General features: G+C 43.7%; 1 protein-coding gene across 1 annotated transcript in view; it reads right to left on the bottom strand.

The window, feature by feature from the left end:
- LOC148535432 (pregnancy-specific glycoprotein 22-like) overlaps positions 1-14,298 on the bottom strand; it is a 35,541-nt gene extending 21,243 nt beyond the window's left edge. Inside the window, exon 1 of the mRNA XM_088462621.1 lies at positions 14,113-14,298. The gene's annotated coding sequence lies outside the window, so the exon portion shown is untranslated. The remainder of the gene's footprint in view (positions 1-14,112) is intronic.
- Positions 14,299-14,527: the final 229 nt, after the last annotated feature.

A 14,527-nucleotide genomic window follows, 5' to 3' on the forward strand; every position in this document is an offset into this window, starting at 1 on the left:
TTTTAATAAACACGCGTCATGAGGTTTTTTTCAACGCACCTCCTGAGCAAGCATGATTTTTCCTAAAATCGTTGGTTTTAGGTTAAATCATCGACACTTGCTTTGACACCCCCGCTGCGCCCCCTCTGAGGATTAATTAAGCAATTGGAAGGATCCAATTAGCTTAATTAGTCCTTAATTACTTACCTCCAGCAGCGCTGTCTTCTTCATCCTGCGTCGGGAGCCGGCTCTTCTGCAGCAGTGGTATGTCAGTGTGTGTGGTGTATGTAAGTGTGTATAAGTGTGTGTGTGTGTGTGTGTGTATGAGTGTGTGTGTGTGTGTGTATGAGTGTGTTTGTGTCCCACTGTCACTGTGGCCCCCTGGAATGGGCGCTGGGAGAACTACATCTCCCAGCAGCCCTTGTTCCTCCCACCAGCCCCTGGGACTCCCAGCAGCCCCCTCTCCAGTAAGAAGAGAGAGGGGAGGCCGCCGGGAGCCGTGGAGACTACTGGAGACCCTTGGTAAGGTAAGAGGTGTTTTCTTTTCAGTAAAACTGAAAACCCTGTGACCAGTATTTTTGGAATTGAATACCGAGGGTATCGGGAGCACGCATACCCGCGGTATTTCTAAATTGGACACGACGGGCGCCAGATTTTTACCTCGCTAAACCTCGCACCCAATTGGATATGCCCCTAAATGTCCAAATTTGTAAATGTAGCACCCGGTGCTGTGATGATTACTGCTCAGTGCTCATTGAAATTATGGGGAACATCGTACCACCCACTACAGTGAGGCTGTGATGACCCTCTTCTCTGAGAAGCATTGTGGCCGCATTCATCACTTTCACTCAGTCTTGGGCGGGACATACCAAGCAAATGCAGTTTTCTGAGTTTTTGCCGCATTTCTGTATGTACCAAGCTCCTGAATGCGATACAATCCCGGAGCTTGGACCCGGTGGGCAGCAACATCTCTAGATGGTATTACTCTATAGAAGCCTATGGGCTTCTTTCCACATTTCTTCCGGGAGGGATCCAAAAGGATCCCTCCCAGTGTCCTCCGCGAAGTGCTTGCCCTTTAGCGCATGCGCAAAGGGACTTCTGGGAATTTACTCTATCGCAAACGACAGTTCTTACCAGGGAGAGCTGTCCCTTTCAATTTTAATTGCATTTCTAGGTAGAAGCAGATTATTTGGTACTTTATCTCAGAGCCATAATTAGACTTTTTGGTGCAATGTGCCAGAGAGAGCATTGGTGCCCCCCTCCCCAATTTTTAAATAGTGACATAAGATAATGCACCTCATGGGAAAGGTCCAGGGAAGAGATAGGGGAGGCAAGGAGATGCTGGGGATTAAAGAAGAGGAAGCTACAAAGAAAAATAACAAACAGGAAAATTGACAGGCCGCACCACCCGAGTTACGGCCCTGCTTTATCTTTCCAAGCTTTGATATATCTCCCCCTGGCAAACAGTGCATCTGAGATCTCCTCGCTCCCCAGCAAACAGTAATCATGATTCTTCTGTATTAGTCTATCTTTTCTATTTAAATAGAGCTATATAAATTTCATGTTTTATCAATAGTCAGATTATTTTAACTTTCTTTATTCTTTCTATAATTTAAGTGGTGGCCCTAATGTAGTGAACTTTATTCTGACAACCAGAACATGAGATCAGATTACTGCAGTACAGTCATTGCGGCCCGGGCAGCGCTGCCGCTGAGCTCTTCTGGGAAGCTCAGGCGCTCCCAGGCCGTGACTCTGTAGGCGCGGCGGCGTGACATCACAGGTCACGCCTGCCCGCTCAGCCAGCCAGTCATCCCGCCTGATTCCCCCAGCCCTCCCTCCCGCTCCACCTGTCCTCTAGTGTGCTTACCGGCCCGCTCCACCCGACGGCTGCACTCTGCTGCACTGACAGCTCTGCACAGCCTGGTAGGTGCCAATAAATCTTTATTTATTTTTAACATGGGAGCAATGTGGGTTTTTTTCTGTAGGGGTCAGCCAGTGTTGTTGATTTTTTGTGTGTGGAGAGCATTGTGGTTTATTCTGTGTGGCCAGCCAATGTAATTGTTTTTTCTGTGGGGGCCAATGTATTGTTTTTTTTTCTGTGGGGGCCAATGTAATGTGTTATTATTCTGGGACCAATGTATGTGTGTTTATTCCTGCGGAGGCCATTGTATGTGTGTTTTATTCTTGCAGAGGCCAATGTATGTGTGTTTTATTCCTGCGGAGGCCAATGTATGTGTGTTTTATTCCTGCGGAGGCCAATGTATGTGTGTTTTATTCCTGCGGAGGCCAATGTATGTGTGTTTTACTCCTGCGGAAGCCAGTGTATATGTGTTTTATTCCTGCAGAGGCCAATGTATGTGTGTTTTATTCCTGCAGAGGCCAATGTATATGTGTTTTATTCCTGTGGAGGCCAATATATGTGTGTTTTATTCCCGCGGAGGCCAATGTATGTGTGTTTTATTCTTGTGGACGCCCATGTATGTGTGTTTTATTCCTGCAGAGGCCAATGTATGTGTGTTTTATTCCTGCGGAAGCCAGTGTATGTGTGTTTTATTCCTGCAGAGGCCAATGTATGTGTGTTTTATTCCTGCGGAGGCCAATATATGTGTGTTTTATTCCCGCGGAGGCCATTGTAGTGTGTTTTATTCCTGCGGAGGCCATTGTAGTGTGTTTTATTCCTGCAGAGACCATTGTAGTCTGTTTTATTCCTGCGGACTCCAATGTATGTGTGTTTTATTCCTGCGGAAGCCAGTGTTTGTGTGTATTATTCCTGCGGAGGCCAATGTATGTGTGTTTTATTCCTGTGGAGGCCAATGTATGTGTGTTTTATTCCTGCGGAGGCCAATATATGTGTGTTTTATTCCCGCGGAGGCCATTGTAGTGTGTTTTATTCCTGCGGAGGCCATTGTAGTGTGTTTTATACCTGCAGAGACCATTGTAGTGTGTTTTATTCCTGCGGACTCCAATGTATGTGTGTTTTATTCCTGCGGAAGCCAGTGTTTGTGTGTATTATTCCTGCGGAGGCCAATGTATGTGTGTATTATTCCTGCGGAGGCCAATGTATGTGTGTTTTATTCCTGCGGAGGCCAATGTATGTGTGTTTTTTCATCTGTCTCGCACCCCTCATTGCCGGATGGTGTGCCTTGGCAATTTTAAAATCTTGAGCTGTGTGCCTCAAGTTGAAAAAGGTTGAAAATCACTGCATTAAGGTGTCTCCTTGATTTCAGCCTGGTTCTATTGCCCACAGGAATCGGAGGTTACTCTCCCTGCCTTGGACGTTACCCGTGACAACAGCTGACACTCTGCTTACTACCAGAGTGAGACGGTTCACAAACTCCACCAGTAGCGGCCACGACATCTGTGATCGCCCCCATCAGCACTCTAGGAGAGTCGAGCTATTGCACAGAGCTGCACGGCTGAGCCGCGGTCTGCCAAGCTACGTTTGCTGTACAGTAAACTAGGATCCAGACTAAAGATACTCTACGGATGTGGTAAGACAATCAATGCAGATTACACAGAGTAATTGTGCCTACGCACATAGCGATGTGCTCACGATCCGACATTGTGCACCATTTCCCTTGAAAACTCTCCTCGGCAGCTCTGCACACGATTTGGTGTTTGCAGTGTCCAATCTTCAAACGATCTATCCTGCATCCAGACTTTTCTCCAGTGCATTGGGTCCCAGATTGGCAGATGTGCCCTATGGCACGGCAGATCTGACGATGCGATGTACGACCAGCTGGGACGCGCATCGCATCATGATTGTGAGTGGGGACTCACGATTTACTTACGATTTGGGCATATTTTACACAATCTGTCGTTCCAAAGCGTCGGAATCGGCCAGATCGTGTAAAATATCGCCATGTGTGTAGGCACCTTAAGTTTTCCCTATCTGGCTAACCTGGCCTTTTGACTGTTTAAACAGCCGAACATGCTCTTTTCATCTAATTATAACTGATGCATTTAAAACTGGAACTCAGGAGATCATTTCGGCTGATACAAGCCATGGATTATGTCTGGAGTGTGTTTTATTAATATATTGAACCCCAAATCGAGTACTGGATTAACAATATTGATTGCATTGACGGCATACTGTACGTTTAACTGTTATATTGACTAATGTTATCATGCAGGTGTTTTACAATAGATATCTTTGAGACATGAAACTCTGTATCTGAATGGGACATTGTTGTAATATAAGTTATCATTCTGTGTGTTTATGATTACAATTTCATTGAGCAGCTACGGTACATAACATTTAGAAACTAATCTGCTATTTAGAAAAAATATATTTTTTTTGTCCTTTTAATAAATGATTTTTATTAATACCCCTATCTTGTTCTTGAATTTAGTGTGGTTGGCATACCTCTTTTTTACTGCTACAGGGTGTCTTGAACCTAACAAATCTACACTGGTCTAGTATTTATATATTTTTTTGCAGAAATAAGTATGTCTATATCCGTATCCTTAACCCTAATGTCGGCATTTCGCAAAATGTCGGCATTTCACTTGACATATGGAATGTCAACAATGCAAACATGTTGACATTTTGCAGATGTCAACATGTTAGCTGTCAACATTTCAACAATGACAACACTGTTCTCTATCGACATTTGATAAATAGACCTCTAAGCATGCTGAATTGGCAGCATCAGGATTGGCGCACAATTGCTGATGGGAGGACCTGTCCTGTTTCAGATAAGCTTTACAGTATACATTGTATTAAAAAGAATGTAGGCTTGATTCAGAGGTCGCCACCGTTGCATCCGCAATTGCAACTTTTTGCTAGTTGTTGCGGTGATAATATGCAAATGTTAGTGTCAGCCTTTCCCTTGTGTACAAGCGTGCACCGGGCCGTGCAAGTCCTGAGACACTCACGTTCAATGCCCGTGTATGGTGCAACTCTGCCGATAGTTCTGAACGCTCCATTATCAGCGCACCATGGCGTGCACCATCGACCTTTGCACCAGCCTATGGTGGTGCAGTGTCTCCGTCTGAAATCCGTCTGTACATGGCCTCTGTGGCTGCAGGTCTGCACCTGAGAACGCAGCCGGTTCCACCGACATTCCCATAAAATACCCATGAGACGGCCTTTATTTCCGTTCACTTCAGGAAAGATCCCAGTCACCACCCAGGAATGTCCATGGTTTTGCCCCGACGTTCCTAATGCCAGCGCTGCCATATGCAGCTGTGTATACTCACATACCCTCCAACATTTCCCAGTAAGAACCCGGTACATGGGGGGCATGGCCGCAGATAAAGGGGCATGGTCACGGATAAAGGGATGTGTCCATGGGGGCTGGAGGCATCGGGCGCTGGCTGATTTAGAACTTGCAGCAATATACTGCTTGTTCTGTATATCAGCGCTGGCGATGTTCAGGGCAGAGAAGCACGGAGATCGGAGAAGATCCGGCTGTCACTCAGCAGCGCTGCGGGAGTCCTGTGTCCCTGCAGCGCTGCTTAAGAAATCTGGTGAGTGTACCAACACGGTACAAAATGGTACAGCCCCGTTTGCCAGTACAGGCCATTAAAAAACGGTACTGTACCGGCTAAAATGGTATAGTTGGAGGGTATGTGCACTCAGGGGGACATGTGCAAATAGTCGCTCCACTGAGCCCCTCTGTTAAGGCATGAAACCTGTGCTTTGTGCAAATGCTGAATGTATGCTGCACACTTATGTCACCTCCTGGGTATTAAACAATAAAAGTGAGTTACGTGATTACAGAACTAGAGAGTCTGTCAATTATTTACAACCTTAGATTTCTTAGTAACAGGGAGCAGTTTTGGAAGTAACTTGCTAACGTATGTGGTCACAGGTAAGATAATATTGATCTGCAGGGTAAGATAATATTGATCTGCAGCTTTTCATGCTTATCTCTTTTGAATTAAAGCCATAATGCGTATTAAAATTCCACATCATATCTCCTAATGGCTCAGAGTTTATTTTCCCCGACCGTACTACAAAAACTTGGCCAGTATCATCACAAATGCATTAACTGCAATTGTGTTATTGCGCTGTCGTACAATATAAATGCATTATCAGAAAGAACATAACACTAAGGACCTCATTCAGAGTCGCTCGCAAAAAGCGAGTGCTCGCTCTGAAGGAGGGCGGTCGCTTTTCTTTTGAAAGGCGGCCTCCTGGCCACTCGCTAAGCTGTGGGTTACCACCCACAGCTTTAGCAAGTGACTGGGTGATGGTCACGATGGTCGAGACCATCGCGATCATCGGGGCTTGCGACGAGACCCTTGCGGTAGGGTCTCGTCTACCGCAAGCCCCAGGTAGCTTCCTGCTCTTAACAAAGCAGGAAGCTCCCTACTGACATCACTGGTGATGTCAGTAGGGCCGCCTACAAACGGCAGGTGTTCCTTCAGGAACGTCTCAGTTTTTCTGGCCATCCCGCCTACAAAACGGGGCGAGCTGTCGATCAACATCAACAGCCGCCCCTTTTGTAGCGAGCCCCGGAGCGAGTGCAGTTGTCACACTGCGCGTGCACAGGCCCTCACCATGGACCCGCTTGTGAACACATAGCGCTTGCGAGCGGGTCTGAATGAGGTCCTAAATACAGTGGTCAGGCGCAAACCTATGGCTGGAACACTGTGCTGCAGCAATACTAGCCACTGTGCCACCATGCTGTATTTACCAATGATCTGCATTCTTTATAAACTGTGTATTACAGTGTGTGTGACAATGGCCCATTCAATAAGCTTTTGAATCATGTGGGCAGCTTTTGACGCCTCTCAAGCTGATGAATACATGGTAAAATGTCATGTGAGGTTTTGTTGTTTAGAAGAGGAATATAACAATTTAGGGCCATGAACTGGGACCAAATACAGATTGTTGGGATATATGCAACCACTTTATCCAAGTCATGACCATTATACAATGTAACATCACAGCACTTATATCTGTTTGAATAATAATAATACAAACATGATGTCGCAGTGTTATCAATTGCAATAGGAAGATATCCCTATTCCGCTGTAGCTCATTGCTTATTTCCAGATGTGCTCATGTGTGTAGCAGCTGTTTATTCACATAGCAATGATCCCTAAGGTTCTGCATTCCACTGCAGGCCAGTAAGGCATCTGTGTGCAGTCTGCATAGCAGGAGAGCACCAGAAAACCAACAAGCCCTGTACAAGACAATGTAACAAAAGCAGTCTAGATACTGCAGAATGAAATTAGTTGGTGATGTAGCCCAAATCCCAGAGGTGAATGTAATTGAAAACAGACTTTTCAGAGTAGAAGGGTGTGCAATAAGAAATTGTAGCTGCTGTAAATACTTGCAGAAAGTAAAAGACTGTGAATAACAACCATAATGAATAAGGGGCCTATTTATGACTAATTTGCCTGATAATTATTATCAGTGATAGACAGTGGCGGATTTTTACCTAGTCATGCACAGGACAGGCAGCCCCAGGGTGAGGTGTCTCCTCCCCCTGGGAATACCAGTCACGGCTTCCAGTGGAAGCCGCTGCTCTGCCTTTCGGGAAGCACTGCACGGCTTCTCGGGGCTGCAGTGAATGCAGGCCCCAGAAGCCTGTGTCATGCACCGGTCGAAGGCCTGACCAGCAGCAGCGACAGCTGCCCTCAGATAAGAGGGCAGGAGCCGCTGCTGGTGATAGATGAATTACTGGAACTGTTGCCAGGACAGCACATTAAAATTAGAGGCCATTCTGGTAAAGAGTTTACAAGATCTCTTACGGACCGCAATTGCGAAATTATGCTAATGTCTTCCAAAGATTTCCCGAGCATAGGGACGCCCACTGCTGCCTTCTCAGCTCCATCTGATGACATGCAAGAGCGTAAACAGCTCCCAACTGTCGAATGTTAGAAAAATGACAGTTGGGAGGTGATTGGCTGGAGCACCATTTATCACACACAGTGAAATGTATCACTCGTTTTGGTGATAAAACTTGTTAATAAATGGGGGCCATGGTTAGTTATTGTATGCCATGTAATATACCCCATTGGGAACAGTGACGCAGATCGGACAGCCACACACCTTCTGAGTGCTATGTCCTATATTAAACACTGCACCCATGAATTGGAGTTTAAATGGTCCCGACCCACCTGAGTTTGCCTAGCCACCCCCGTTGCCTCCCCTGAAGACTACCTGTCACTCACTATGCAAATTAATCCCCTGTGCGAGTGTAATCGCAAATCATTCACTGCACGTGTGCGGTGTGACTTTCACTCATGCGCAATGGCTAAAAATCACTTGACCTGCGGAATTATTGGCATTGCATTAATCTCTGAATCAGACCCCAGGAACTCTGTCAGTAAAGTTTTGCCACATAACTCCGACATATTTAACTTTGATTCCAGTAGGATATTTCCAGTTTCTCTGTATGCGGGTATCCACTTGCCAATATAAATGGACAATTGATAATGACATCGTTATCGTTCAGTCGTTCATTAATCGTGCAGTGGATATGCCGCCAACGACCAGCAATGTGCACTCCCGCTGGTCGTTGTCGGCATCGCTCGAAAATGATGGTCAACCTGACGATATCGTCAGGTTGAGCATGTTGAGGGAGTGTGACTGCACTGACCGACATATCATTCAGTGTGGGCACTGCACAGTATAATTAACAACTTAACGATATCTTTATCGTTCAGTCCTTCATTGTCGGCAAGTGGATACCCACCTTAAGGGTTATATTTACTAAAGTGAGAGTTTTTAGAAGTGGAGATGTTGCCCATAGCAACCACTCAGATTTTAGCTATTATTTTCTAGAAGGTGCTAGTTAAATGTTCAGTAGAATCTGATTGGTTGCTATGGGCAACATCTCCACTTTTAAAGACTCTCACTTTAGTAGAGATACCCTTAAATGTTCAGTAAAACCAAGAGTTGGCCAGAAACATTGACTAATATTGGGACATATCACTTTTTTGCCTTGTTGAGTTAAAATGTAAATCATCCATTCAACTGATTGAAGATAAATTCCATCCAGCTAAGATTGTAAAATTATTGCTTGTATTAAATGATCAATCATTTCTGAATGTAAAGTGATAGAAGATGAACATTTTTTTTTGCAGAATTTAACTTAATACATTAAGAGCCTCATATTATTAACGAGTTATATCACCAACACGAGTGATACATTTCACTGTGTATGATAAATGGTGCTACAGCCAATCAGCTCCCAACTGTCAACTGTTATAAACATGACAGTTGGGAGGTGATTGGCTGGAGCACCATTTATCATACACAGTGACATTTATCACTCGTGTTGGTGATAAAACTCATTAATAAATGGGGGCCATAGTTAGTTATTGTGTGCCATGTAATATACCCCATTGGAATGTCACTGGCAATTAGACAGTATAATCGCTCTCTTTAAAGTGTTGCTGTATAGCGGTTAAGTTAACATAAGGGTTGGTTCTAAAGAGGAAGAGGATTGGATTTGTCAATCAGTAACTGTTACCTTACGTTAATGTTTCATGTTGTCTTCTTATAATAATAATAATAATAATAATAATAATAATAATAATACACATATTAATTTTTCCATCATTCATACCTAATCCAAACTACAGTATTTATCAGTCTTTTGTCTATTGAGAGAATCAGATGACTGTGTAATGACTTTCGCCCTTTTCTGTTCACATGATTTTCATTTCGATTTAATTATTGGCAGTAACATCCTCCAAGTAGAGCAATTCTACGTACTGTAGTTCTAAATTTGTAAATATGTTTATACTATGTTTTTGTTTTATACCATACATATTCTCCTTCTCTGTCGGGGGCAGCTGGCATTACAAATAGGTTAGCGTCTATCCCAGCGAGGTGTACAGTACAAATGGAACATGTTTACACTGGTTTTCCACCTTCAGATCACGTTCATTTATTGACTAGTATATGTTCTCCTTCTACCTTTCATTTATTACATTATTTTATGTTCATAGCTTTCTTGTATGATTTCCAGCCATGTGCTTATATCTGAAGTGAGAGTTTTTTGTGTTGAGTTGCCCTGGGATACAACAGAAAGCTGTTGCCTACATGCAGTCACAAAATGGGCAATGCAATTCTGATTTGCCTTTTTAATGATTACCCAATTGGCCAGACTCATCGGGATCTCACAGATCCCTGCTATTTGTAGTCTATTACATCTACCCCTATGTGATTGGTAGTGTAGCTTGAACCAAGGAATCATGCACCGGGCTGCAATGTTTCAATTAATAAAACATTGTGAGATCTATGTGCTAAGCCTTGGAGAGAGATAAAGTGGACATCACTCTACAGGCTGTGTTTGAAAAATGACAGTTAGGAGCTGATTGGTTGGTACTTTACCTCCGTCCACTTTATCTTCTCTCCAAGGCTTAGTCCATAGGGCCCATATCGCTCAGCACTATATACTATGTATAGGATTTTGTAGTTGAAATACAATAATATTATTACGGTCATCCAGGAACAGTTTCTAGAAGTGGATCCGAAGCTGGGTGCTGCGGGACATTTGCACAGGTGCCAGGGGTTGGTGAGTCCAGGACCAAATCAAATATGTTATGCTCCACGTGATAGGCAAAACCAGAGCTGGTGGCTGCCAATCATAAAGTACTGTATGTGGACAAACAGAAGTGCAAACCTGTCCACCACCACATAACTGACCCGAAGGGTGACATGTAAGCACAATTTACTTACTTTAGTAATGATTGCAGAATTTCTCAATAAAATACCTTTGGTCTAGGGGTGACGTGAAAAAAATGCTGATACTCTAGGGCGCTGCGATTCAAGAAAGTTTGGGAACCACTGGTTATTAAGGTCTATTTAGTAGATTAAAAAAAGGTTTTCTTCAGCATTTTAGCAGTAGAAAGCCTAAAATATAATTTCTCAATATTTAGTATTGAAACCCCTAAACGTCTATAAGGTTAATATATATGTATGTGATTTCATCTCTCATCCTGCTTACTGCATCTACACTCTGCATAGAACTTCATGCAATCATGTGTGGTTTTAAATGTATGTGATTTTATCTTTTGCATATATTTGTTATTACCCTGTATAGGCTATAATGTTCAGTGAAGGACAGTTTATGGTAGATAACAGGCCTGGCTTTTGCTTCAACTCAGAGCAAGTTATCTCCTTTGATTAGCAGACCAATTGACTCAGATGTAGCCTGTCTTAATCAAGGATACCATTCCTATAGATTCAGTCTAGGGGCAGCTGTGGTTTTTTAGCAGCTGTGGTTAAATCCACGAAGTGTTAAATCACAAAGTGTGCTAACATAACAGCTAATCAAACAGTTGAACAACATCTAAGGTCATTTCAGATTAAAAATAGTGTGATTTTCTTTTTACATTCTGTCCAAAAAATAATTTTCTAAAACTCTCACCATGTACTACACATTTCTTTTCATCAAAACAATCCATTGTATTTTCTCCTTAACTCTTTCTGCATCTCACCTCTGCTCATTGCAGCCCTACTGATTCACTCCCCTCCTCTAAAAACTCATGAGCTTTATTCTTTTCATCATACACTGACTATTACATCCTCATCCTGTCACCATACAAAACTTTTACACACCTCCTACAACTATATTTACTTCTCCCTCCTTCTTTTATTAGCTGCTGACATATCCCCAAATCCAGGCCCCCCCACACACATACAGTACAGCTGATTTACTATGGAATAAAAATCCTGCAAACCTCATACACATAATGTGTCTCCCTTCACCCTCCAAATCATTAAATGGGGTGTAGTAGGTATTATCCCGGCCGCATGGCCGGTGGTTCAAATGCCGACAGCAGAAGCCCGGCAGTGGTGAAGATCCCGATCGCTAATTAAGGTAAGTATCGCTAACCTAACTCCCCCCCCCTAACCCTAACCCACACTTAGGGGTGCCTAACCCTAACCTCCCCCCCCAAGGGCCTAACCCTAACCCCCCCTAAGTGCCTAAACCTAACCCCCCCTTCCCCGCAGCCTAAACCTAAGTCTCCCGGGGAGGGTGCCTAACCCTAACCTCCCCCTGGGGGTGCCTGACCCTAACCCCCCCTTCCCCTAGCCTAACTCTAACTCCCGGGGGGCGGGCTATCCCTAAGTCCCCCCCGGGAGCCCCTAGCCTAACCCTCCCCCCCGCGGCTGTCCACTTTGGGCTTCTGCCATAGGTATGACAGGCGTCGGGATTTCGGCGCCTGTCATTAGTACTTTGCCGGTATTAGACAGTCAGGAAGCTGGCGGTCGGTATTTAGACCGTCGGCTTCCTGACTACATCCCACTAAATGTGCTTTATGGAATCCACATTGTGTAACAACTTATCTCTAATTTCAACAACTGTCCACCTCTCCACCACAACTACTGTTACCAATTTCTACATACAACTTACTGCTGTTTCACACCTTAACCAAACTCTGTAAATACCCCTTGATGAAGTGGCTCCAGCTACCCAGAAAACTTCACGTAAACTGAAATAACACACGTAAAGTAGAAAGTCAGTGACGTAAATCTCTTACTCCAAATGACATCCTCACATACTGTATAATAGGAATCCAACCATTTCTCATCCTAACCCTCTGTCCCATGCTTATTGTCTACCCCATCTGTGTCACTCCTATCTGTCTGCCCCATCTCTTTAGAATGTAAGCTCTAACGAGCAGGGCCCTCTTCCCTCATGTGCTTTTCCTTCCTTTATGTATGTTATCTACTCCATACTCCTTACAGCAGCACCTAACCCTTGACTTTTGCCATCCTGCTACTGTTGCAGTAATGTTTTTATACCATGTACTTGTCCTGCACTGTCTTGTACTGTATGTCACTGTTCTCTTGTTCTGTTCAACTGTTTATGTACTATGTAAGGTGCTGCGGAACCCTTGTGGCGCCATATAAATAAAGGATAATAATAACAATATATGAAGCTACAGGGAACTGAATGAAAGAGCTGTTATAGTGATCAGTTAGGAGATTTTGATGAGTACCGTAGTTCTCTTCATATACAGATAATGAGACAAGCTAATGTGTAATGACAAATGAATATATTGCATTACTTGTCACTAAGGCCAGTATCCTGTTAGCCACGAACATTTTCCCATAAAACAAACAGGCTTTTATCGCGATTTTTGCCCTATGGTCATTATCAGGCTGTCCAAAGCCTGTTTTTTTCCGTGAGAGAAATGTCCCATTTTCATGAGAGAACCTGTGTGTTGTTTCACGATCGCGGGCATGAAAATGGGCGGGTGAAACACAATCCCCGATAAGTGCCACCATTCGGGGCTAATTGGACAGCCCCGTCTGCGGTAATTTGCCGCGGCTAATAGGATAGCGGCCTAAATCTGAAGCATTATAAGCAGAGTTTTGTTTCTATGGAAAAAGCTGTCGGTACTCAAACAAAAAAGTGCTGGTACTCACCTAAAGTCACAAGATATACAGTACAGTAGCTCACACACTATAGATAAGTCTGCAGATGCTAATCTAACTCATTCCTGAACCGATTTCACTATCTCTGTAAGTAGTCACAAGGGTTAAACATTACAGCAAATAGTAAGGTGTCATTACCTTGTGTTGCTGAGTACCTGCCCATATATATATATATATATATATATATATACATATCAGTGATGTGCGGTCAGGTGAGGCAGAGCCTTTCATAATTAGGTATACTCCAAAGTTTTTACTATAACAATGATATGAAAAAATGAAAGAGAATATTATAAATATCTTCTTTGTATTATTCTATTCATTTTTATAGTGAAAACTCTGGAATAAGAAGTGATGGCTGGCACGTGAGGCACTGCCTCCCCTGTCTACCTTTTCCGCGCATCCCTGATAAAAACTCACCAAATTTCCAGCACTATATCCTGCTGCACCTTCGTATAATGCCCACATGTACCCTCGGGGTCATATATGTATCTGTAAATCTGACTCTGATACTAGCCAGTGCCTCCCCAGCCATTTACCTCACCGCACGTCACTGACATATATATATATATATATATCTGTGTATATATATATATATATATATATCATAGCAGCCATGCTCAGAAAGCCTGCATAGTTTTTGTTCATATGGGCACCGTTATAGCAGATGATTTGAATGGGTACAAGAGACGTGCTGAGAATAAAGAGCATGTATACATATAATACAGCACATGACTGCAGCGATTGTTACATGTAATCAGTTCCATTATACTCACTGTGTGCAGAGAATCGCCCTCCCTCCTGCAGCTGTGTATCCCTATGACTGGCACAAACTCTGAGTGACCAGGATGGGAAAATATGGTGTCAGACTCCGAGGGTGTGGATGAACCCAGCTGAAGGATTGGTGGGGTGGAGGCAGTGTGAAGGGCTAGAGGATCAGAGAAGAACAGAGAGGAGTTATGCAATGAGAACTGAGGGCTCAGCAGGAGCAGAAAGGAGGATGTTAAACATGCACTGAATGAGATTCATGGGGTTTACTGTAAGGTGAGCGAGAAGGGACACAGAATGCTTCTCCTCCTCCCCTTTCAGGAAAGATTATGTCTCAGAGACCAGGAGGGTGACAAAGTATTAGATTACGCTATACCTGATCCATCCCAGCATTTTAATCTGGTTATTATGATATTTATACAC

Source organism: Taudactylus pleione, unplaced genomic scaffold, assembly GCF_031769625.1.
Source record: "Taudactylus pleione unplaced genomic scaffold, aTauple2 ptg000051l, whole genome shotgun sequence".
NCBI lineage: Eukaryota > Metazoa > Chordata > Amphibia > Anura > Myobatrachidae > Taudactylus > Taudactylus pleione.